Source organism: Zalophus californianus, chromosome 16, assembly GCF_009762305.2.
Source record: "Zalophus californianus isolate mZalCal1 chromosome 16, mZalCal1.pri.v2, whole genome shotgun sequence".
In the NCBI taxonomy this organism is placed as follows: Eukaryota; Metazoa; Chordata; class Mammalia; order Carnivora; family Otariidae; genus Zalophus; species Zalophus californianus.
In genome coordinates, this window is record NC_045610.1 from 6,698,079 (window position 1) to 6,723,608 (window position 25,530).

The 25,530-nt window shown below is 41.0% G+C and overlaps 1 pseudogene; it reads right to left on the minus strand.

Annotated features, from left to right (window-relative positions):
* Positions 1 to 8,783: 8,783 nt before the first annotated feature.
* LOC113939128 lies at positions 8,784 to 11,927 on the minus strand (annotated as a pseudogene).
* Positions 11,928 to 25,530: the final 13,603 nt, after the last annotated feature.

The following is a 25,530-nucleotide window of genomic DNA, read 5'->3' on the forward strand; positions in this document are numbered from 1 at the left end:
TCCTGAGTATTTTATAGTTTTCTGAGTACAGATCCTTTGCCTCTTTGGTTAGATTTATTCCTAGGTATCTTACGGTTTTGGGTGTAATTGGAAATGGGATCGACTCCTTGATTTGTCTCTCTTCTGTCTTGTTGTTGGTGTATAGGAATGCCCCTGATTTCTGTGCAATGATTTCATATCCTGCCACTTGACTGAATTCCTGTATGAGTTCTAGCAGTTTTGGGGTGGAGTCTTTTGGATTTTCCACATAAAGTATCATATCGTCTGCAAAGAGTGAGAGTTTGACTTCCTCCTCGCCGATTTGAATGCCTTTGATTTCTTTTTGTTGTCTGATTGCTGTGACTAGGACTTCTAATACTATGTTGTATAGCAGTGGTGATAGTGGACATCCCTGCCGCGTTCCTGACCTTAGGGGAAAAGCTCTCAGCTTTTCCCCATTGAGAATGATATTCGCTGTAGGTTTTTCATAGATGGCTTTTATGATATTGAGGTAGGTAACCTCTATCCCTATACTCTGAAGAGATTTGATCAAGAAAGGATACTGTACTTTGTCCAATGCTTTCTCTGCATCTATTGAGAGGATCATATGATTCTTGTTCTTTCTTTTGTTAATGTATTGTATCACATTGATTGATTTGCGGATGTTGAACCATCCTTGCAGCCCAAGGATAAATCCCACTTGGTCAAGGTGAATAATCCTTTTAATGTACTGTTGGATCCTGTTGGCTAGTATTTTGGTGAGCATTTTTGCATCCATGTTCATCAAGGATATAGGTCTGTAATTCTCTTTTTGATGGGGTCTTTGTCTGGTTTTGGGATCAAGGTAATGGTGGCCTCATAAAACGAGTTTGGAAGTTTTCCTTCCATTTCTATTTTTTGGAACAGTTTCAGGAGAATAGGTATTAATTCTTCTACAAATGTTTGATAGAATTCCCCTGGGAAGCCATCTGGCCCTGGGCTTTGTTTGTTGGGAGATTTTTGATGACTGCTTCAATTTCCTTAGTGGTTATAGGTGTGTTCAGGTTTTCTATTTCTTTTTTTTTTTTTTAATTTTTTTATTGTTATGTTAATCACCATATATTACATCATTAGTTTTTGGTGCAGTGTTCCATGATTCATTGTTTGTTCATAACACCCAGTGCTCCATGCAGAACGTGCCCTCCTCAATACCCATCACCAGGCTAACCCATCCCCCTACCCCCCTCCCCTCTAGAACCCTCAGTTTGTTTTTCAGAGTCCATCATCTCTCATGGTTCGTCTCCCCCTCTGACATACTCCCCTTTTCTTCCTCTCCTGTTATCTTCTTCTTTTTCTTTTTTCTTAAAATATGTTGCATTATTTGTTTCAGAAGTACAGATCTGTGATTCAACAGTCTTGCACAATTCACAGCGCTCACCGTAGCACATACCCTCCCCAATATCTATCACCCAGCCATCCCATCCCTCCCACCCCCAACCACTCCAGTAACACTCAGTTTCTTTCCTGAGATTAAGAATTCCTCATATCAGTGAGGTCATGTGATACATGTCTTTCTCTGATTGACTTATTTCACTCAGCATAACACCCTCCAGTTCCATCCACGTCGTTGCAAATGGCAAGATCTCATTCCTTTTGATGGCTGCATAATATTCCATTGTGTATATATACCACACCTTCTTTATCCATTCATCTGTCGATGGGCATCTTGGCTCTTTCCACAGTTTGGCTATGGTGGACATTGCTGCTATAAACATTGGGGTACACGTACCCCTTTGGGTCCCTACATTTGTATCTTTGTGGTAAATACCCAGTAGTGCAATTGCTGGATCGAACGGTAGCTCTAATTTCAACTGTTTGAGGAACCTCCATACTGTTTTCCAGAGTGGTTGCACCAGCTTGCATTCCCACCAACAGTGTAGGAGGGTTCCCCTTTCTCCACATCCCCGCCAACATCTGTCGTTCCCTGACTTGTTAATTTTAGCCATTCTGACGGGTGTGAGGTGGTATCTCATTGAGGTTTTGATTTGGATTTCCCTGATGCCAAGCGATGTTGAGCACTTTTTCATGTGCCTGTTGGCCATTTGGATGTCTTCTTTGGAGAAATGTCTGTTCATGTCTTCTGCCCATTTCTTGATTGGATTATTTGTTCTTTGGGTGTTGAGTTTGATAAGTTCTTTATAGATTTTGGATACTAGCCCTTTATTTGATATGTCATTTGCAAATATTTTCTCCCATTCTGTCGGTTGTCTTTTGGTTTTGTGGACTGTTCTTTTGCTGTGCAGAAGCTTTTTATCTTGATGAAATCCCAATAGTTCATTTTTGCCCTGGCTTCCCGTGCCTTTGGCGATGTTTCTAGGAAGAAGTTGCTGCGGCTAAGGTCGAAAAGGTTGCTGCCTGTGTTCTCCTTTAGGATTTTGATGGACTCCTGTCTCACGTTTAGGTCTTTCAACCATTTGGAGTCTATTTTTGTGTGTGGTGTAAGGAAATGGTCCAGTTTCATTCTTCTGCATGTGGCTGTCCAATTGTCCCAACACCATTTGTTGAAGAGACTGTCTTTTTGCCATTGGACATTCTTTCCTGCTTTGTCAAAAATAAGTTGACCATAGAGTTGAGGGTCCATTTCTGGGCTCTCAATTCTGTTCCATTGATCTATGGTCTGTTTTTGTGCCAGTACCATACTGTCTTGATGATGACAGCTTTGTAATAGAGCTGGAAGTCCGGAATTGTGATGCCGCCAGCTTTGCTTTTCTTTTTCACATTCCTCTGGCTATTCTGGGTCTCTTCTGGTTCCATACAAATTTTAGGATTATTTGTTCCATTTCTTTGAAAAAGTGGATGGTATTTTGATGGGGATTGCATTGAATGTGTAGATTGCTCTAGGTAGCATTGACATCTTCACAATGTTTTCTCCCAATCCATGAGCATGGAACGTTTTTCCATTTCTTTGTGTCTTCTCAATTTCTTTCCTGAGTATTTTATAGTTTTCTGAGTACAGATCCTTTGCCTCTTTGGTTAGATTTATTCCTAGGTATCTAATGGTTTTGGGTGCAATTGTAAATGGGATCGACTCCTTGATTTGTCTCTCTTCTGTCTTGTTGTTGGTGTATAGGAATGCCTAATTTCTGTGCATTGATTTTATATCCTGCTACTTACTGAATTCCTGTATGAGTTCTAGCAGTTTTGGGGTGGAGTCTTTTGGGTTTTCCACATACAGTATCCTATCATCTGCAAAGAGTGAGAGTTTGACTTCCTCTTTGCCGATTTGGATGCCTTTGATTTCTTTTTGTTGTCTGATTGCTGTGGCTAGGACTTCTAATACTATGTTGAATAGCAGTGGTGAGAGTGGACATCCCTGCCGCGTTCCTGACCTTAGGGGAAAAGCTCTCAGCCTTTCCCCATTGAGAATGATATTCGCTGTAGGTTTTTCATAGATGGCTTTTATGATATTGAGGTATGTACCCTCTATGCCTATACTCTGAAGAGTTTTGATCAAGAAAGGATGTTGTACTTTGTCAAATGCTTTTTAGGTTTTCTATTTCTTTCTGGTTCAATTTTGGTAGTTGATACATCTCTAGGAATGCATCCATTTCTTCCAGGTTATCTAAAATGCTGGCATAGAGTTGCTCATAATATGTTCTTATAATTGTTTGTATTTCTTTGGTGTTGCTTGTGATCTCTCCTCTTTCATTCTTGATTTTGTTGATTTGGATCATTTGTCTTTTCTTTTTGATAAATCTGGCTAGGGATTGATCAATCTTGTTAATTCTTTCAAAGAACCAGCTCCTAGTTTCGTGGATCTGTTCTACTGTTTTTTTTGGTTTCTAGTTCATTGATTTCTGCTCTGATCTTTATTATTTCTCTTCTCCTGCTGGGTTTAGGCTTTATTTGAAGAAGGTTTGAAGAAACCTTTCTTGTTTCTTGAGAAAGGCTTGTATTGCTATATACTTTCCTCTCAGGACTGCCTTTGCTGCATCCCAAAGATTTTGAACAGTTGTGTTTTCATTTTCATTGGTTTCCATGAACTTTTTTATTCTTCTTTAATTTCCTTGTTGATCCATTCATTCTTCAGTAGGATGCTCTTTAGCCTCCATGTATTTGAGTTCTTTCCGACTTTCCTCTTGTGATTGAGTTCTAGTTTGAAAGCATTGTGGTCTGAAAATATGCAGGGAATAATCCCAGTCTTTTGGTACCAGTTGAGACCTGATTTGTGACCTAAGATGTGATCAATTCTGGAGAATGTTCCATGGGCACTAGAGAAGAATGTGTATTCCGTTGCTTTGGGATGGAATGTTCTGAATATGTCTGTGAAGTCCATTTGGTCCAGTGTGTCATTTAAAGTCTTTATTTCCTTGTTGATCTTTTGCTTAGATGATTGGCCATTTCAGTCAGGGGGGTGTTAAAGTCCCCCACTATTATTGTATTGCTGTCAATGTGTTTCTTTGCTTTTGTTATTAATTGCCTTATATAATTGGCTGCTCCCATGTTCGGGGCATAGATATTTACAATTGTTAGATCATCTTGTTAGATAGACCCTTCAAGTAGGATATAGTATCCTTCCTCATCTTTTATTACAGTCTTTGTTTTAAAATCTAATTTGTCTGATATAAGGATTGCCACCCCAGCTTTCTTTTGGTGTCCATTAGCATCGTAAATCGTTTTCCACCCCTTCACTTTCAATGTAGGGGTGTCTTTGGGTCTAAAATGAATCTCTTGCAGACAGCATATTGATGGGTCTTGTTTCTTAATCCAATCTGATAGCCTGTGTCTTTTGATTGGGGCATCTAGCCCATTTACATTCAGGGTAACTATTGAAAGATTTGAATTTATTGCCATTGTATTGCCTGTAATATGACTGTTACTGTATATTGTCTGTGTTCCTTTCTGGTCCATCTGCTTTTAGGCTCTCTCTTTGCTTAGAGGACCCCTTTCAATATTTCTTGGAGAGCTGGTTTCGTGTTTGCAAATTCCTTTAGTTTTTGTTTGTCCTGGAAGATTTTTATCTCTCCTTCTATTTTCAATGACCGCCTAGCTGGATATAGTATTCTTGGCTGCATATTTTTCTCATTTAGTGCTCTGAATATATCATGCCAGTCCTTTCTGGCTTGCCAGGTCTCTGTGGATAGGTCTGTTGCCAATCTAATATTTCTACCATTATAGAATGGTAGAAATGGTATATCTTCTCCCGAGCTGCTTTCAGGATTTTCTATTTGTCTCTGAGACTCGTAAGTTTTACTATTAGATGTCGGTGTGTTGACCTATTTTTATTGATTTTGAGAGGGGTTCTCTGTGCCTCCTGGATTTTGATGTCTGTTTCCTTCCCCACATTAGGGAAGTTCTCTGTTATAATTTGCTCCCGTATACCTTCTGCCCCCTCTCTCTTTCTTCTTCTTCTGGGATCCCAATTATTCTAATGTTGTTTCGTCTTATCGTATCGCTTGTCTCTCGAATTCTGCCCTCATGATCCAATAGTTGTTTATCTCTCTTTTTCTCAGCTTCTTTATTTTCCATCATTTGGTCTTCTATATTGCTGATTCTCTCTTCTGCCTCATTTATCCTAGCAGTTAGTGCCCCCATTTTTTATTGCACCTCATTCATAGCCTTTTTTATTTCGATTTGGTTAGATTTTAGTTCTTTTATTTCTCCAGAAAGGGTTTCTCTAATAACTTCCATGCTTTTTTTCAAGCCCAGCTAGTATCTTTAAAGTCTTGATTCTGAACTCTTTGTCTGACATTGTACTAATGTCCATATTGAGTAGGTCCCTGGCAGAGGGTACTACCTCTTGTTCTTTTTGTTGAGGTTATTTTTTTCATCTTCTCATTTTGTCCAGAGGAGAATAGATGAATGAGAGAACAAAATGATAACAGGTTAACAACGTCCCCAGAAAATATACTCTATACAAATCAGAAAAGACCTGAAACCAGGGGAAAAGAAAGGGAAAGAAAGAAAAAAGAAAGAGAGAGAAAAAAAGAAAAAGATAAAAAACAAAAACAGAACACACACAAAAAAAACAGAATATGATCAGATATGATCAGGCTGGTGCATAGATCAGTGCCACACACTAGATTTTGGGTGTATTTTAGTCTGTTAGAAGAAAGTGCCTCCTAAAATTTTAAAGAAAGAAAGACTTATATATGTACAAAATAGGGTTGATATGATGAAGGGATGGAATATGACTGTAAAGGTGAAAATTATAAAAATTTTAAAAAGGAATTGATAAGAAGATGTTTGAAAAAGGAAAGAAGAGGATTAAAAAAAAGGAAAGAAAGAAAGAAAGAGAAAGGGGGGGAGAGAATGTGATCAGGCAGGAGACTAGAACAAAACCATAGACTAGAGATTTAGGGTACATTTTGATCTGTTAGAATAAACTGTATCTCAAAATTTTAAAGAGAGAACAACTTATATATATATCTGCCAAAAATAAGGGTAACTACTATGAAGGGATAGAATATGACTCTAAAAATGAAAAATAAATTTTTTTTTTTAAAAGGGATTGATAAGATGTTGGTTGAAAAGGGGAATAAGAAAAATTAAAAAAAAATAGTTAAAAAAATTAACTTTCAAAGACTAATGAATCATGATAAAAATACCATGAATTCTATGTGCAGTATTCCCCTAGCGCTGGAGTTCTGCTGTTCTCATTGATCGGTAAACTTGGTCTTGGCTGGCTGTTCGTGCTGATCTTCTGGGGGAGGGGCCTGTTGCCGTGGTTCCCAAATGTCTTTGCCGGAGGAGGAATTGCCCCACCCTTGTCAGTCCAGGCTAAGTAATCTGATCAGGTTTGCTCTCAGGAGCTTTTGTTCCCTGCAAGCTTTCCTTACAGCTTTGGAGGATGACAGTGAAATGGCAGCCTCTCAATCTCCGCCCTGGAGGAGCCGAGAACTTGGGGCCCCGCTCCTCAGTGCGCCCCCAGAGAAAAGTAGTCAGTCCCTCCCGTGTCCCCGGTCTCTGGCCGCACTCCGTGCTCACCCGGCCTGTGACCGAGCATTTCTATCTCTGGCACCCGACCCCGTGTGGAGTCTCCAAACCCAGCAGATCCCTGCGGTGCGCTCCCGTGCCGCTCCTCCCCGGGGGGGGGGGGGGGGGGGGGGGGGAGTCTCCCCGGCTCTGCCGCTTGTTGGGTCCCTGTTGGAGGAGCAGTGGCCCGACTGGGCCACAGATCACAGTTTATGGCAACCCCGAGCTGAGAGCCCGCGCCTCGGCTCCTTCTCTGCAGCAGCTTCCCCGCTCCGATACCTGGGAGCTCTGCTGCACTCAGACACCCCCGGTCTTTCTGTGACCCGAGGGTCCTGAGACCACACTGTCCCGCGAGGGTTCCACTCCCCGCTTAGCCACTGGAGCGACGTCCCTCAGTGGAGCCGACTTCTAAAAGTTCCGATTTTGTGCTCCACGGCTCTATCATCTGCCAGAATCGGCAGAGGCCCCCCCCCGCCGCCGTCCATCCTCCCGAATATCACCTCAGATTCACTCTCCGCACGTCCTACCTTCCATAAAGTGGTCCCTTTTCTGTTCAAAGAGTTGTTGCTATTCTTTTCTTCGATCTCCTGTTGAGTTCGTAGGTGTTCAGAATGTTTTGATCCCTATCCAGCTGAATTCCTGAGACCAGACGAAATCCAGGTCTCCTACTCCTTCGCCATCTTGCTCCCCTATTTCTTTTTGGTGAGTTTTGACATTCACTCTTGTTAAGTCAAGAATGGATGCATATTTTCTTAAATGCAAAAAAAAATTAATATCTGAGAACCTAACCAGCTTCATGCACAGGTAAAAATTAGAAACAGGAATGAAACAAGGACCTCAGTCTCCTTGTTGGTTGACATCTGGCTGCATTAGCTAGTGTATGGAGATGAAAGGAAGAAACAGGAAGAATAAAATTTAATAAGAAGAGGCAAAATTGCATATTTTTTATAGATGACAATTTTACCCTTGGAAAGCCCAAGAGAATTAACTGAAAAATTACTAAATATCAAAATATTCAGAAAATTCTGACCAGTTTTTAAGTTAACATTAAAAAATCAATAGTATCCCCCATAAATAACCATGTGGGAAACAGAGTGGAAAAAATATCTCTTTAGAAAGAGCAGGAATCTACTTGACATAAATGATCGATATAAAGGATACTTTCAAACTCAATGGAAAGCCATTAAAGACACTTTAATAAACAAAAATGTCTTCTATTCTTAGTAAACCTCAGTATGGGGGTGCCTGGGTGGCAGTCAGTTAAGCATCTGACTCTGGCTTCCACTCAGGTTGTGATCTCAGAGTCATGAGACTGAGCCCCCTGTTGGGCTCCATGCTCGGCACAGAGTCTGCTTGTCCCTCTCCCTCCTTCTCTGCCTTCCCCCAAAATAAATGAATAAATGTTAAAAAAAAAACCCTCAGTACAGAAAAATGTCAGTTATTCCTTAATAAATTAATATAAAACTAATAATTATAGTGTCAGGATTTTGCTGTGAGTCCACATGAGCTGATTCAAAAGTTTTATTTAATGTTTTCTTTTCATTTTTTATTTTTTATTTTTATTTATTTTTATTTTTATTTTTTGCGTGAATGATCCAAGGATTTAATTTACATGACAGGGAAGAACTAAAAATACTTGTTACAAAATCAAACTTCAGGAAACAATCTGAAAGAACTATTCACTTCTTTTATATAGAAGCCTTTCTGAGGACCTGAAATAAATCTAAAGAGCAGCATAAAGACCACTGAAATGATTAATTCAACATACAGTGAAGAAAATAACATTTTTTTCAATCTCAATTGAAAAAAAACCACTAATTATCTAGTACTCTAGATTGCCTAATTTTGTTTTACAAGTTTTGTGACTCATAGTCAAAGTTCAACCTGTGTTTAACATTTTTAAGTTCAGACATATCAAAACCTAAAAAAGTACCGAAGGCTTGTGATTTTTTTATTGCTTTCATGCAAATATATCTTCTTTTTCCAAAAAAAAAATGAAGCCACCTTGATTTTTCCACACCCACAAGAGTGAAGAAAGAAATTCTGTATTTCCTTTTTGCTGGGATATGGTCTCTTGTGGAAATCATCTCGAAGACATTGCTTTTTTTTTCTTTTCTTCATAAGAACGGTCTTTATATCTTTTAGGGCTTAAAAAAGCATCATCATTAACAAGCGGCCCCTCTGTCCTGATTTCATTCCTTTGTCTTTTCAAAGGCACCACACTCCCCACCTTTTTGAGAGCTGGGGCTGCATCGCATCGCTGTTGATGACGAGAGGTCACTCCTTCACATCCCTCTGGTCTTCTGCCCCAAAGTGGCCATAAGGCAGCTTTCTCTTTACAGAAAAGCTGGTGTCATGGATCACCTCACCCTTCAGTAAGAGCACGTCCCTGTTCTCACTAAAATTAGGTTGGATACAGAGGTCTGAGCAGCTGTTCTTTGGAGCCCTTCTGCAACGCAGCAGGTGGATGGCAGTCGGGGTCACGTTGCCAGTGTAGACCCCACAGCTGGGAGGCACTTGAACGCCAGAGATTTCAGAATTGTATGGACTGTTGTTGGTGTGATGTGGTGCCTCGCCTTCAAATGCAACTCAGATGCCTCGGTCATCACCAAGGTGCCAAACAAAGCAAAAGGGGCAAGTCACTGCTTGTTTGCTGGGACTCCTGGGGGCACCCTCTGTCTGGGGTCGTATGGGCACGAGTGACTTGGAATGTACCGCCGCCAGTATTGCCAAGGAGACTTCTGTTAGCATTGAGATCCAACTGAGAACCTTTGTTCCTATCATCCACAGGTAATTTCTTCTCCCCCTGGGGCATAGTCCTACTGTGCTCTGAAAGGCCTTTAATGTCACAGAGAGTGCAAGGACAGAACATGCACCCCGGGCCATTTGCAAGTGATGGATAAGCTCTTCCTCAGACACCAAGCAGGAGAGACACCAAACTGTTTTCTCGCTCATCCACTTTACAAATGGTGCACATGCTGCCAGGTTCTTGGGCTCCAAGTTTTCAGCAGATTTGGATTCACTGTGCTTATGAGTCACCTCCATAGCAACCTGGGAGATGCCGGAAGGGAAGAGCTCATTGCAAACGGACGGGTTTTCCACTGCTTCACCTCTTTGAGCACCTGATTTGTTTCTGCCGCAGATGGAGAGGCCTGAGCAAACCTATTCCAAGTGGTGTTTACCACCACTGAAGGAGACAGCAGGCAGGGTTGGATGGGCATCTGGGGCTGGGGGGACAGTGGCAACACCTCCCAGAGGCAAAGTCACAGACACTGGGGCAAGTGTGGATGTGGGAATCCCATTCACCTGTTTCCCCTTCGGCATAAGCTATCTGAGAATAGAGCCTGATGGAGGAACATGGGGTTTTCAGAGGTGCCAGGTCTCACTGGCTGATTTGCAGGTGGAATGTTGGTGCTCACAGACTGGTTAAGTTTTAGGACCCCAGGTCTCGCTGGCTGGCCCACAGGGGAGCTCTCCTGACATGACGGGTCGATGAAGCTGAAGAACACCAGAATTAATACCCTGGTTCACAGGGAGAGCACCTGCCGAGAGTCTGGTTGGAAGAAGGGAGCCCAGGTGGGACCACCTGGCCAGCAGGAAGGACCCCAGAAGTTGCCGTCTGTCCCAAAGGGACAACCCCAGCAGGGGTCATCTGCAGGAAGAACCCCTGATGGGACTGTCTGACTCACAGAAATCACCCCTGGTGAGCCGGCCTGAAGAAGGACAGAAGGACAGACAGGAAGGACGCCAGGGGGTGACAGAAGGACAGACAGGAAGGACGCCAGGCTCAGGCAGGTCTTTCGATGGAAAGAACTCCAGGCCCAACAGGCTGGCTAAGGGGTAAAGGCCCCAGGGTGGATGGCCTGGTTTATGGGGTGGATGCCTGTTCAACAGACATTTATAGGTCCAACTGGTTGACTCAAGGGCAACACAGGAGGATTTGCACTGAACAAGTGGGACTCCATGAGAAAGAAGGACCAGCTGGGGAGCGGAGGAAGGCAGAGGACTGGAGACTAGAGTCACGTGGGGGACTGCGCCATGGCAGGTGGAGAAGGGGTGAGGCTTCCAGAAGTGCCCCAGGCCACAGTCACCAGCTGGACCGCGGTCTGACTCTGGCTGCAGGGATGTGGGAATGTGACTGTGAGTCCCAGAACCGTGCTGTTCGGTGGTACAGCCAAAGATGCCCTTGGTTTGGGAGCAAAGCTTGCATTTGCTTCAAAAGTCCAGGCTTCTTAATATGTCCTGAAATCACGGATCTAAGTTTATTCTCCAAATCCCTGTGTAGGTCCGATGTCAAAATAGGATACATTAAAGTATCCGGGCTACTGGCATTGATGTTGCATTTTTTACAATAATACTTGTCACATGGTGGCATCTTCTCAGTAGAAAAGCTGTCCTCGGTTTTTCGTTGCTCGCCCATTTCCTTGGTTTGCAGGCCAAAGGAGTGATTTAAGTCATGAAAATGGGCTACCAGCCCATGCTTCTTCATGTAGTACACAGTGTTTGAAAAGTTGCATTTGAAACCTGTAAAACTTATTACATCCCTCCTCGAAGATTTAGTTTCACCCAGAATACTCGCTGGGTAGTTCTGGACTTTCTGAACAGGTGCGTGGAACATTCCGACGTGCCTTCCCACAATTTGGGGTTGAGAAGAAAAATACACAGTTTGGGCAAGGGATCACCAGCTCCTGATCAATGGCCTCCTCATGGTAATGATGTAAATGATTTCTGAATGAAGTAAGCATTTTGCAGAGTATTTACAGAGGCTGCTACAACAGTATGGCTTTGTTCAATATCTCACTTTCTTTCCAGAAGGTTTCCCAAGAGAAATATCTCCCCATGATGTGTTAAAAAAAAAAAAAAAAAGTACTTCTCTCCTTTAAGGTACTTTAGCAACTCCTAGCAGCTGTGAAGCCCAATATCTGCAAGAATGCCTTTCACTTTTTTTGTACCTTTCTGATGTTGTCAAAATTTTCCACAGGAATTTGGAACATTTTTACATTTTTTCCTAGGGTAGGAGCACCTGGGTGGCTCAGTCAGTTGGGCATCTGCCTTCAGCTCAGGTCATGATCCCGGGGTCCTGGGATCAAGCCCCGCATTGGGCTCCCTGCTGAGTGGGGATTCTGCTTCTCCCTCTCACTCTGCCCTGCTTGTGTTCTCTCTCTCTCTCAAATACATAAAATTAAAAAAAAATATCTATCAGTATGCAAGTGCATACTCTCTGAACCAGCAGGTCTCATTTCTGACATTCCAAAGCCAAATGTTAGTAGAAATTCTGCAAACACAATCTGTGTCAACATCGTCAGCAAAGGCAGATGAAAAATTAGCATTTTAATGTCAACATCTGCATATCCATCATCCATATTCAGGCTGGGAGTGCAGGGCTGAAGGGCTGGGGACTGGCTCTGGCCACCAGGCTGCCCTCACCGTCCTCTTCCCCTAGGGTGAAACCATCCCAGACCAGAGCTCGATGCCACCGGACCCCCATGGCCAACCTCAGTGGTCACTCCAGGCTGCTCCTGGGAGAGGCTCCGGGGAACCAGGCTGTGGGGAGGTGCGCCCCACAGGGGCCACCCTCCTCACCAACCTCCCCTTTATTTTTTTTTAAGTAGGTTCCACATCCAATGTGGGGCTTGAACTCATGATCCTGAGATCAGGAGTCACATGTTCTCCCGACTGAGCCAGCCAGGCACCCCTGATTCAAAAATTTCAGTAGACATCAGGGAGATTCAAATCAAAACCACATTGAAATACCACCTTACACCAGTTGGAATGGCAAAAATTAACAAGGCAGGAAACAAGAAATGTTGGAGAGGTTGTGGAGAAAGGGGAACCCTCTTACACTCTTGGTGGGAATGCAAGTTGGTACAGCCACTTTGGAAAACAGTATGGAGGTTCCTCAAAAAGTTAAAAATAGAGCTACCCTATGACCCAGCAATTGCACTACTGGGCATTTACCCCAAAGATACAGATGTAGTGAAAAGAAGGGACACCTGCATCCCAATGTTCATAGCAGCAAAGTCCATAATAGCCAAACTGTGGAAAGAGCTGAGATGCCCTTCAACAGATGAATGGATAAAGAAGATGTGGTCCGTATATACAATGGAATATTACTCAGCCGTCAGAAAGGATGGATACCCACCATTTGCATCCACATGGATGGAACTGGAGGGGATTATGCTAAGTGAAAGAAGTCAAGCAGAGAAAGACAATTATCTTATGGTTTCACTCATGTGGAACATAAGGAATAACATGGAGGACATTAGGAGAAGGAAGGGAAAAATGAAGGGGGAGAAAATCAGGGGAAACGAACCATGAGAGACTATGGGCTCCGGGAAACAAACTGAGGGTTTCAGAAGGGAGGGGGATGAGGGGATGTGTTAGCCTGGTGATGGGTATTAAGGAGGGCAAATATTGCAATGAGCACTGGGTGTTATACACAAACAATGAATCATGGAACACTACATCAAAAACTAATGATGTAATGTATTGGTGACTAATATAACATAATGAAAAAAATAATAAAATATAAGCAAAAACAAAACAAAAAATAAAAATTAACCCACTGTAAAAAAAAATTTTGTCAGTAGAAAAAATAAATATGTATGAGTAGCCATTTTTAAAAAGAAGATTGTTGAGTCTGATAGTGTTTGCCCTATCAGACATGAAAATACATTATATTGTAGTTACTATAATTCCTAAAACTTTTTGGCACTGGATCATGAATGGAAAGGTTGATTAAACAGTGTGATCACTACTTCACTCAAAATAAATTCAAGATGGATCAAAATTTTAAATGTTAAAAAGAGGGACGAGAAAGGAAAGTAAAAATTGTTGTTAACCTGGCAATTCTGCTTTTAAAAATATGCACTGAAGATGTGTTTTGTCCATGATAATAAACACACTTCTCCAAGGATATTTACTACAGCTCTGCCTTGTACTAGCAGAAGTCTACTACTGAGAAATAATCAATAGATTCATTAATCAGAAAAGGTACAGTCACATAACAGAATCTATTTGGTTCTTAAAAGAATGAGGCACACACAGACATACACATAACTACAATAAGTGAAGTGGAAAAAGCAAAATACAGAGAGTGTGTTCAGTGTATTCTCATCGTGTACCAAGGATCAAATAGATGGACATGTCTTTATGGATGTAGATGCCAATGTACAAATAGGTTTAAATGTAAGTGTATACATATTGGTTTACCTTTAGATACAGAGTATATATCATGGTACCCTTGTACTGTATATGCATTAACACTTCCTGAATATATATATACCAGAAACTGTTAGGCTTGAGTCTCTGGGGAGAGAACTGGAGTACTGGGTTGTGAGGGTGAATTTTATTTGACAAGATTTATTCCTGTGTCATTTGAATATTTTTAAGCATGTGTATGAAAACCTTCTAAAATAATATAAAGCCCAGAATAAATTAGCCATAAATTGGGAGCTTTTATAAAATCAAACCACAAGAAAATATGACATCTATTTTGCCTATATCTGGTGATGTTCTCAATTTTTTTTTTAATTTCTGGGTGTTTTTTTGTTCGTTTGTTTATCCTGGTTCTTAGGTATGTTCCAGGTAGTTGAACTTGTCAGGGGATCAGATGACTATGTTCTCTATAACAAAATGGTACATTTCGAGGTGTAAGTCAGATGATTCAGTCAATCATTTATTCAACAAATTATTATTGAGAAAATACTAGGTCCCAGCCAGTGCTTTCCAGGCACTTGGATAAACCAGAGAACAAACATGAGCTGGTACCCCATCTCTCTGCAGACTGAAGTTAGATACTTCTGAGACTTAGTGTGGGTGCATGCTTTAGTTTTCACATAACAAGGAAAGATTTAGGATTTGTTGTACACAGTTAGCAAAGCATTTATTTTTTTTAAAATGCATCCACATAATTTATTAAGTGCCAGCTTAGGGGTAGAAATCGATAGCAATTAACCATGAAAGAGGAGGCATTAATTTACATTCAAGTTTTGACATTTCACAATAGCTTGCTCCAAACTTATGTAACAGGTGTGGTTGGATAGCACATGGAACAACTAAAAGGTATTCATGGGGGGAAGGAGTGCAAAGTGGTTCAAGCATTTTGGAGCTCTGCTTGGCAGTTTACAATGAAGTTAAATATACAGTCACCATATGACCCGGACGATTCCACTCCCAGGCATTTACTCAAGCGAAATGAAAAAGTTCATTAAAAAAAACAACTCAGACCCAGAGATATTATGCTAAGTGAAATAAGTCAGTCAGAGAAAGACAAATACCATATGATTTCACTTATATATGGAATTTGAGAAACAAAGGAACAAACAAAGGAAAAAGAGACAACCCAAAAAGCAGGCTCTTAAATACAGAGAACAAACAGGTGGTTCCTCGGGGCGGGGTGGGGGGGGGGCAGTGGGGCGTGAAACTGACAAAGAGGATTAAAAATACACTTGTCTTGGGTAGGGGGATGGGGTAACTGGGTGATGGGCATTGTGGAGGGCACATGATGTAAGAGCACTGGGTGTTCTATGCAACTGATGAATTACTAAACTAATGATACACTGTATGTTAACTACTTGAATTTAAATAAAATCCGTTAAAAAAAGAATACACTTGTCTTGATGAGCACCGAGAATGGTATAGAATTTCTGAATCATTATATTGTACACCTGAAACTACTATAACACCGTTAATTATACCTCAATAAATAAATAAAATGCCCTGTAAATTGTGGGGGGAAAAAACCAACTTACGCAACTATTAGCAGCTTTATTCATAATAGCCGCAACCTGAAACAATCCAAACATCCATCCACAGGTGAAAGAATAAGCAAATTATGCTGTGTTCATCCACTGGAATAGTACTTGCCAACAGAAAGGAACTATTGATGAGGTGGTTGGTTTTTGTTCTTTATTTTAAAAGCAAATCTCAAAAACACTTATGTTCAGTGAGAAAAACCAGACTCAAAGTTTATACCCTGCATGACTCCCTTTACGGAACATCCTAGAAGAGAGAGAGAGAGCTACTCCCTAGTGACAACAAAGAGACCAGTTGTTGCCTGCAAAGAGGTAGCGGGAACTTTCTGGGGGTGACGGAGATGTTGCATATCTTGACTGTGGTCTTAGTTTCATGGGTATATACACTTGTCAAAACTCATCAAACTGGACGCTAAAAATGGGTACATTTTATTGTGTGTAAATGATACCATCATAGAATTGATTTAAAAAGAAAATTGTGAAGTAGGAGAAAAGACACCATATAGGATTTTCTACTGGGGATGAGATCATTAGAACAACTCCAAGGCCTGGCCTATTTACTAAGAGAAGAATACTTGAAACCTCCCAAGAAAAGCAAGTACAAATTTCACGTGGTACAATTGGAAACGACCAGAAAATAAAATACATGACGTTCGAATGGCCTGGTATTCCACGGGGAACCGAAGAGCTGAAACCACATGCGGCATAAATTTGTCATGGCCATGACTGCCTGGCCCTGCTTCTAGCCCCAAAGTGGAGGATGTGGTTGTCTCTGAGGTCCCGTGTACACATAAGGGGCGAGTAAGTAATTACAGGAAACAAAGGGACCCGAGACAGAGCCTTGGGGCCTGATTTATGTCTCCATCTGCTCTGGGCTGGCAAGAGCCTTAGTGAGAGATGTGCTCGGCGGCCCAACTGTGCTTATGATTTGTAAATAAAACAAAGTCAAACAACTGCAATCAAACAGTGTGTGGTGTGTCTTCTGCCCAAATTCAACCGTAGACTCAGTGAAGGCCTGGTGTGTTGGGAAAGCGAATGTCTCCGAGGTCAGCGTAGTATTGTAGTTTAAAAATCAAGGACCCCGGTCTTCCCTTTGAAAATGAAACTGCTCAGTGTGCAGAAAAGGCCTTAATATAAATAATGTGGCAGCCTCGTGGAAAGGCCTCTCCAATGCTGGTGGTCTCTGAACACTCACTGTCTGGCATTTCATGTTGTGTTTCAAAACCAGAATCATTATAAGACACATAAATCTGTCAGTTCAGTTGAATTTGTACATCACCAAATCCCCGACTAATTTTTCAAAGATTATCCTCTGCCCCAAATGAAGTCTAGGCTCTTGGATCCACTGGGCTTTCCTGGGTTGTCATATCGCCCATGTCCCGGCTTGTATTTTTATTATGTGAATGAAAATTCTCCAGGAATGTTGGACGGAGTTCAACATTACTAAAACTCCATAGAATATTTAGGCAACCAAGTTATATTGGACATTGTTGCAGAACTCCTTTCTGGCAAAAACATCTATAGGAAGGCACGTTTGTTCCATATTGGTTTTCACTGTATCTTAGTTAATATTCAGGCACAATTCTACCTTGTATTCCCATTCTGGGGGGCACCTCTCCATGCTTCTCCCTGGAAACTCAGATCCTCTTTACCTCCCTTGGGTTATATAAAAACCTCCCCAAGTCCATCCTCCCAATTTCCCCCACTTCCCTCCAGTTACAAGTCCTAGTTCCCTGGATTCTGTTACCAGCTATTTTATTTTTAAAATCAATTAAATTATTTAAGTGATTTTTTTTAAAGCATTGTACACTAAGGAAGAATTTAATTTTTAAAGGAAAGGGGGACATTTTCCAGTGCTCCATGCCTGTGCTTTTGGATTCCTTCCCCTAATCTTCCCATCACTACACATTCTTCTCCTCCAGTCACCTAACTAGAAGCAAAGAACGTTCTCTAACTCATATTCAACCCTTTCTTCCTGCCATCTTTTTACCCACATAGACTTCAGAGCCCAGAAAATCTACCCCAAAGATGTTGTCTATGGTGGTGTCTCTCACAGTTCTTCATAAATAAGTCAACTGTCTGATTAAGTCCCACGTGAAGCCTGCCTTTCTTCCCTCTTCTTTCTGGCCCTGTCTCTGTGCCTGCCCTTGGGACAAGGCCTAGGAAGATGGGCACAGTCTTCTGTCCATCATCTGCTGAATGCCACTGGTTCTGTTAGGCACAACTGCTACCTCGCTGTCTAGCTACTAACCTCCCATGCATAAGCATCTCCTGCCAAGCTCCATTTTCTGCCTTTTCAAGGTGCCCGCACTGCCTAGAGTATGTAAGGAAATGGATGGAGGGTCTGTCTTTCCTATGTATTATACTCTGTTGGAAGGGACTTGATCTAATACTGTTCATGCCTCATTCTCTTAAAAAGTTTTATTGAACTGGTTCATTCTGTTTTCATGTATGGTCCCCTCTTCAACAAAGGACTCACACACAGGGCTAATGGCATACTTGGCTTGGCTGAATGACAGAGGTTCTACTAAACTCAGAAGGCTCTGCTGATATAACGACTTGGATATTTACAGAAACTTACTCAAAGTTGCCTATTTCCTGGATTTCTTTTTCCCTTAGAATAAACTCTCACTCAAAGGGTTTTCTTCAGGAGAATTGACATCTGGTTAACCTGCGATAGAATTCTAACACACGTGAACTCTGGGAGTCAGTACAGCCAAAACATGAGACAGCCACTACCCCTCTGATCAATGAAATTTTAAACATAAGGTTTCAAGTCAAACATATTATGAAATTATGTTGACACAAAAGTGAATGGTGTTCTATTTTCCAAATGCATTTAACCATTTTTAAAAATTTTGAATATTAAAACTCATTCCAGAACTTTAGTCCAGATATTTGATAATTTTATTAGGAGAAATCTCAGGATTCTTTTTTTTCCAAGAGTGGTGGGAAGTCTGAAATTTTTAAGGCATGGTGTTGATGATACCAGATGGATGAGATGCGAAGTAGACTTCCTGTATGCAAATGTCTTACTTAGCTCAGCTTCCATGACAGAGTCCCACAGACTGGGGGGCTTAAAAGACAGATACAGATATTTCTCTTCTCATAGTCCTGGAAGCTGGAAATGCAAGATCAGAGTGCCAGCATGGTCAGGTTCCGATGAGAGCTCTCTCCCTTTCTTGCAGATGATCACTTTCTTGTGTGTCCTCACATGGCAGAGAGAGACTGAGAGATAGAGACAATGAGCTCTCTGCTTTCTACTTATAAAGGACACTAATCCCATCATGTTTCTCTACACTTATGACTTCACCTAGACCTAATTACGTCCCCAAAGCCCCATCTCCAAATACCATCACATTGAGAATTGGGGCTTCAACATATGAACACAATTCAGTCCATAGCAGCACACACCCACATGCATGTGCTTGCACACACATCCCCCTGGAGCCCTGGTAACCTGAGTAACCACAGACCCTTCACTCATGTAGACTCAGGAGAAATTGTTGTTCAGGTCTGAAAATCAACGTGATAGTCTGCATTGGGCGTGGCAGTGCTAGATCCACACATAATCAGCAAGTGATGTTAATTTCTCTTTGTTTCAGCTTTCGCATCCGCAGAGTGAGATTAATAAAATGACCTTAGAAGAGCTTTAGAAGTTGGAAATGGAGTATACTGAGGGCCTGGTTGAGAGTCTGATCTATTGTAAGATATAAATGGATGTCATATTATAAAGCTGATGTTCTGCATGTTGTCCGGAAAATGGAGAGTCAGAGAATAAGAATTATTAGTGTTTACCCAGCGTTCTGTCCAAGTCACTAGACATGAGTCATTAGAGATGTACTCTGCATTTATACCTGGGTAGTGTCAATAGCCACAATTGTAGAAACAGCCAAAAACATTAATGCAGTCATGAGCCATATATATCGAGAACCAGCTCTATGCCAGACACTGCACTGAGAACTGGCGACCTGGTTTAAGCAAAAATACCTCCATGGAGCTTCCAGTGTGCTTATGAATCTAGAGTTTGACTTAGTGGCTGCAAGTAAGAGAGGTGCTATGAAAAGGGGAAGATGAGGTGGGTGGGGGCCCATCATACAGGAGCTAAACTGGTCTTGGGGGTCAGGTGAGTCATTTTTGAAGCAGCAGCCACCGGGCTGAGACTTGAAGGGTGAACAAGAGCAGTAAGCTATACATGGGAAAGGAGAGGATTCCAGGCAGAAAGAAGAGTGCTTCTTACATGTTTGGAGACATGAGTGTATGGGTCCTTAGAGGTAGTAGAAAAACAGTGTGACTAGAAAGGAAAGTGGGAAGCGGGGAATGGTCCAGGATGAGCCTGGGGAGTTGGACACAGCATAGAACACAGGAGGGTCTTGTCGACCATAATAAGGATGTTGGATTTTTCTGAAGGCAATCAATGAAGAGCTGCAAGCCTGGGATGTCACACATATGCCTGATCCACACTCAAGGAATGGTAGTGACAAGAGCTAGGATAGGGTAAAAACACCTAGGGGTATCACTAAGAGTGGTGACCACCTTGGGCCCTGAGTTTGAGAGTGTGAAAGGTTGACCCAAAGAGGCAGTCACCAAGAGACACTGATAGGAAGGAAAGGGAGGAAGTTCTGTCCAGATGTAAAGAAGTTTTTAGGACTACAGATAAATAAGATCAACACAAAATCTTACAACACTTTTCATAAGCTACATGGAATGGGAATATTTCTCTTGGTTAAAGATCTCTATCTTGAAGATAACAGAAAACCCAGTACTCAAACTGGCTTAAAAATAAACTAATTGGCTCAAGTAATTGGAGGTCCCAGAAATACGGGGGTCTCCAAGGTGAGCTGAATCTGTGGATTCTGTCTCTATTTCTCTGCATTTCTCTTAGGAATGTCTCTGTGCTGGCTACATATCCTCCTGTTTTTCCTCCTGGTGGCAACATGGCTGCAGTACTGTGCACACACCATCCAGGAGAAGAGAGAGCATCTCTTCCAGTGAAGTCTCAATTAAAAGCAGAGAAATTTATTTCCAAAAAAACTGGAACAATCTTTTCCTCATATGATTCCAATTGGATTCCATACCCATTTTTGAAACATTCCCTGTGGTTGGGGGATTTCCATGTACCGGTTGGCTTAGACCTGGGGTCCTGTTCTAATTATTCTGGTAGGCTTGATGGGACCATGTTTGGACAGTCAGAGAGAGAGGAGGGTGAGCATCCCTTGGAACACCTGGGCCGCATGGGGGAGGAGTGGGAAGATAGACAAATGAAGATCCTGTTAGGAAAGAAAAAGAGAGGAATGGATTCTGGGTAGAAACTAATAATCACCTACACCAGGTGTTGGCAAACTTATTCTGTAAAGGGACGGGATAGTAAATACTTTAGGGTTTATGGGCCATATGATCTCTGTCACAACTGACTCAAATCTGCCATTGTAGTGGGAAAGCAGCCATATGTAAATGAATGGGAGTGGCTATGTGTCAATAAAACTTTATTTACAAAAATAGACCAGATTTGACCCCTGACCCATAGCTTGTTGACCCCTGACCCACACTATCTTATATTGATCGCTACATTTTGGTCTTCTCTAGATTATGTCCATCTGAAGATTTCCCTTGATGTTAATTTTTAACCTTATTTTCATTTACGGATAAAAAATGCCTGACTCGCACATGTGTGCAGCGAGTAGAAGAGAGTTAGAATATAGTAAGATAAACAGTGTATTTTTCCCCCAACGTCCTGCTCCCCATGGATAGGTTCCCTCCCATAGGGATGGTTGCTTTGTCATGCTATGACATTTTCAGATGGTGTTATTTGAAAAGCTTTAAACCTAATCCAAATAAAGAATGTAGACCTCATTTCATATTCATTGCCTTACACACTAACAAAGTCTTAGAAAATTTGCTAAATGTGGAATTGGACATGAGTCATAATTTTTACTAGTGGAGTCATAGCTAAATTAGAAAGACAAGACACAAAGGCATTAAGGGGACATTAAAGGTGATAAATATGATATGTTGCTGAGGCTGGATATCCAGCATTCATATATTCTTCCTGATCTTTTTCTATTTTGGAATAGAGATTGGGGAATTAAATTCCAAGAGAAGGAGATGGATTTACTTTCAAGTTGCAAGAAAGTGAAGAAAGGGTAAATGCCTTCCCACTGAGCACACAACAGCTCATTTTCTGGCACTGTGTTTGACAAGAAGTGATTTCTGACTCACTTGCTTATTTCCTTCAGATTTCAACCGAAGAGTCTTGGAGAAAGTCAGGATTTGCAAAATGGGTGTTCAGGATCAAAACAGCAACTAAACCAGAGAGCCCAAATGGGGTGGGTGAAAAAGAAAACTTAAGGCAGAAAACTATGTTCCATATAAAATAAGAGTTTCTTGTACTGATCAATCATTAGACATCATCGTGAGCTGGAAAGAATTAGGGTGAGGTGTGTCACTGCAAACTGAGTATTTGAATCTGAAAGGTAACAACAAAGAATGGAAGAATAAATCACATTTGCAAAAATTAGGAAATCATATTTTGTTTTCTCAACCCATTGACATATTTAGGCTGGAAAAAGTACTCTTCTGATATTGCCTTCAATCAGATAACATGAAGATGCTGTCAATCCAAATTTTGAGACTTTCCTTATACCTGGACCTGTAAAGGGTGTGTATGTGTTCCCTTTTAATAAATAATACAAAGAATTGGAAGTTAGATATGAGTTCCCAAAAAGCTTTCTTTGTGCTCCTGTTAAATTCACATTTTTACTAAGCTGTGTCAACAAGTAGAAAATGGTGGAAGGCTAGCAAGCTCCTGTGAATACCTGGATTAGGGTAATAAGTCAGATTAACACTGAAAGTTAAAATCAACAGGATCAAAACATGCCACAGGCTGGTATCACCTGACCTAATTATAAAGCAAATGCAGCCAGACTGAGTAAAACGCTACCTAGCCTTCAGCTTATGGCAAACCTCAACTTATGAAATGCAGTTTTATCCTTGCCAAAAAAGTAAGATGATGCTTTGATTTACTTCTCCCCTCCCACCGTCTGCCTTTGTCTCAGGGACCTATGGCCTAACCAAATGTAGAAACAGAACAAGTATCCCTCTGACATCTTTAAGTGTGTTCTTGGGGGCAAGAAAATTATTCTTCCCAATTTCACCCCCACGATTCCATGTCCTTGTAAGTATTAAAAAAAAAAAAAAAAGATCCAGGAGACCAGCTGGCCTGCACAGGGTGGCCTGGGATTGTCCATCTATTACCAGAGGTGCCATCTTTACAAGTAAGATGATCAAAGTGGAGATGAAACCAAAAAGAATCTCAAGGGCTGTACATGTGGGGGGTTTTTGTTTTGCAAGTTTTGCATCAATTCAAAAACCCAACAGGAATGGTCAAAGATGTCCCCACTGAAGAACAGAAAAAACATGCATGAACCCCCACCCCCCACCAGAACCAGGAATGAGATTGGAGCATTAAAATACTCTCCAAGCTCCAGAGTTTGGAAGTGGATTTACCACCACCCAGTGTAAAGATAGCAGGACCCAGATCCATGCACTCATCTAATCTTCAGATGAGACCTGAGTCTGGACAGGTTTCCTCTTGTTCAAAGATGTGGAGAGAGCACCTTCTCCAAGAATTTGAAAATGAGATGTATTAAAAAAGAGACTCTAAGGCGGTACACAAGGATAACATTCAGACAACTAAGGGGAAGCAGAGTGAAGATTATCTAATGTAGAATCCATGTGAAAAATTCAGACAACTGTTTAGCTTTCTCAACTTGGTTAATGATGCCATAATCTCTACATTGCATCATAAAGAGAATATATGCTGAGATAAAAGGGGACTTGAGTTTGGGCAATGAAATTCAAGAAAGAGAAGAAGATGGGATTGTTTTCAAGATGTGGAAGCTGGAATATAGAAGGTCTGCAAGAAATTAAAGACATGGTAGTAGAATTAAAATTAGCCTCAAAGGCAGTTAAGAGAAAAATAAAACAATGTCATGGCAGCCAAATTTGCAAATTTCCCAGAAAGGACATGATCTGACTTCTACCTGCTTCTTTAGCCCTACTCTTCAGCACTCACCCCTAGCAGCCTATTCTTCAATTACAGGTGTTTCTTTCCTCAAATTCACCAACCTCTTTCCCTTCTCACAGTCAATAGTTCCTTCTGACTAGAAAGCATTCCTCCCTACTCTTTACTTGGCTGGGTTCAAATCCCAGCTCAGGCAATTTACTTGATTGACCTCTTGGATATTTAGTCCCCTCATCTCTAAATCCAACTAGCATCAGAATCTTCTTCACTCTGTTGTCATGGGAATGAAGTGAAATAGTAAATATAAAGAGCTGAAACTGAACCTGGTACGTAGTAAGTGTTCGATACATGTTAGGTGTTAGTAACACCAGTAGTGATGTGGTAGAAGTTTACCCTTCTGATGACTTCCTTGCTCACTAGACTGACTAATACTTAGCTTCATGAAAACAGAGACTTTACCTTTTTTGTTTGTCCTTATATATTCTGCACCTAAAAGACAGCATTTTAAAATGGTATAAAAGCTATAATAGAAGATCATTTCCTTTTTCTTTTTTTTAAGATTTTATTTATTTATTTGACATAGAGAGAGAGCGCAAGCAGGGGAGAGCAGAGAGAGAGAGGGAGAAGCAGGCTCCCCACTGAGCAGGGAGCCCGATGCGGGGCTTGATCCCCGGACCCCGGGATCATGACCTGAGCTGAAGGCAGACACCTAGCCAACTGAGCCACCCAGGCGTCCCATAGAAGGACATTTCTTGAGCCCAAGAAAGAATTGTCAATACAGAATAAAGCTCACGGTGTTTCAGTCATATTCACCCTGAGGAAAAGTCCAGGAAACTCTTCAACTACATAGATGAAGAAAATTTATCAAACTTCTATATAAGGAAATAATAAGAAAAAACGTAACCCAGGAATAAATAGGAATTAGGCTGGTGACAGACCTCTTTAGTGCAACCCTAAAGGACAACGGAGACCTCAAAGCAATTTTGAGAGGAAAATATTGTGATCCAAGAATTTTATAACCTGTATGCCAGTCTTTTATATGTGAAATCAACAAAAGTGATTCCTCAAATAAAAGCACTCAGAAAATATTAGGCATGTAGGCTTCATGGAAAAAAAGTTTATTTTATTCTTTTTTTGGAAAAAAGTTTCTTGAAGAAGTATTACAACCAACAGAAAATCAAAATTAAATGTTTGGAGCTGGAAAAATCATCATAAAAGTATTGGCAGTTTGCACTGAAACAAATTAAAGTTAAGAGAGATCCAAATAAATGTAAACCTGTCACAAAATTGTCCTAAGTGAAAATCATTCTCACAAAAAAAAGGTAAAATATTTTAGTGCAAAGTGGTATGAATAATCTAGATCTATAAACCCACATTACTTTAACAAAGACCACAATGCGAATGGGGAAAATAAAATGTAAAAATGTGTTAAATATTTTGCTTAAATGAGAAAGACTGAAAAGCCAAAAGTTTCTTAACTCTAATAATTTTCTAACAATAGGCTAAATAATATATTTGAAAAGCAAAAACAGAAAACAAACAAAACAAAAAACCCAGGCTGGTCTGATGAGGAGAAAAAGAGAGTAAAAGATCTCAAGAAGCAAAAACAGAGAAAAAGGAAAGAAAACATGGACCAAATATAATACTTACAAGAGTAACTATAAATGAGATAAACTTGCTTATTCAGAAAGATGTCCTCAAATTGGTATGTAATAAAACCAAGTCCAGTTATCTTCTGTTGACTGAAGACATACCTAAAGCTAATCCCTATAAAAATGTCTATCAGGCGAATGCAAGCAAAAGGAAAAAATGAGTTAT